The sequence below is a fragment of the Melitaea cinxia genome, chromosome 19 (assembly GCF_905220565.1).
Source record: "Melitaea cinxia chromosome 19, ilMelCinx1.1, whole genome shotgun sequence".
In the NCBI taxonomy this organism is placed as follows: domain Eukaryota; kingdom Metazoa; phylum Arthropoda; class Insecta; order Lepidoptera; family Nymphalidae; genus Melitaea; species Melitaea cinxia.
The window spans coordinates 10,252,679-10,254,141 of NC_059412.1; the positions used below are offsets into that span (position 1 = coordinate 10,252,679).

Below are 1,463 nucleotides of genomic sequence, written 5' to 3' on the forward strand. Positions count from 1 at the left end.
GCAAATAGTCAAAGAATAATATCGATTTTGGAAATTTTTCGAAACAATATTATGAGATTACATTTTGCGTTCCTTGAATTTCATTCACAAACGTACAACTAAATTTTTAAAAGATAACATCGTGTCGTTTGTGTTCACGCAACTTTCACTCTTATAGTATAAGACACACCTGTTACTCCGCCATAACATCACGTACACGTATAAGCCGACCAAACGAACAGAAACTAGAATCACCGTTGCCGCAACTTTTTAATTCGGTCAGGTTAATTCACACATGCGCACTGAAATCGCTAAACAATTTCTGGATAAAGCTATTTAGTTCACTAAAAATGATTCACTGCTGTAATAGATACTTATTTTAAGGTTACATTTTGTTGTTTATTGATTATTATCACTTGTGTTCGCTTGTTTCATGAAAGTTCTTTGCTTTGTTTTGATAATATTATCCCCTCTTTGCAGATGTAGCATGGGCCCGTACGGCGCACGCCCGGCAACTGACGTTTTCAAGGTCATTCCACGCGAACTTATGTCCAACGTTGGAAACACGGTTGGAACAGTTGAAGATTTCTCTTTGTTCTGTTACACGTTGATGAAGTATCATTTGCCATATTAGTTAAAATCATACAATCATTATTTTCTTATTTTTGTACTTTTTTTTCTTTGTCTACTTACTTTTACTACTACTTTTTTGTAGAAAAAAAGAATTTTTAATGGTAGTTAAATTTTTGTTTTTGTCGGTTAATATCTAATTTAAAAAAAACGGCCTATTTTCTTTTTATTTACCTATTTATAATAAATATTTGTGTAAACGCGCGCTCAGTAGGTATAAACAAAATAGTATACCTATAACAAAATTCATGCAATGAAATTTGTTTATGTAGACCGGTATACAATACGTGGATACTTTAATTTTTAATCCATAATTTCTGATAACACTAGGTATGTTAAAAAAGTATATAATATATTACTTTTTATATAATTATAATATACCTACGTTCAAAATTCTATAGTTCCATTTTTATTTTCGCTCTGTGCAAAAAAATTCAACACAACTTTGTGATTATTTTTAACCGACTTCCAAAAAAGGAGGAGGTTCTCAATTCGACTGTATTTTTTTTTTTTTTTTTTTTTTTTTTTTTTTTTTTTTTTTTTTATGTATGTTACATCAGAACTTTTGACCAGGTAGACCGATTTCGACAAATTTTGTTTTAATCGAAAGGTGGTGTGTGCCGATTGGTCCCATTTAAATTTATTTGAGATCTAACAACTACTTTTCGAATTATATCTAATAATGCGTTTTTACTTGACGCTTTTTTCGTCGACCTACGTTGTATTATACCACATAACTTTCTACTGGGTGTACCGATTTTGATAATTCTTTTTTTGTTGGAAAGGGGATATCCCTAGTTTGGTACCATGATAAGGAAACCAGGATCTGATGATGGGATCCCAGAGAAATCGAG

The 1,463-nt window shown here is 31.2% G+C and overlaps 1 long non-coding RNA gene across 1 annotated transcript; it reads left to right on the forward strand.

Annotated features, from left to right (window-relative positions):
- On the forward strand, window positions 1–638 carry LOC123662878. The gene is made up of 2 exons (XR_006744559.1): window positions 1–363; window positions 460–638. It is a non-coding gene; the product is annotated as an uncharacterized LOC123662878 (long non-coding RNA).
- The last annotated feature ends 825 nt before the right edge of the window (window positions 639–1,463 follow it).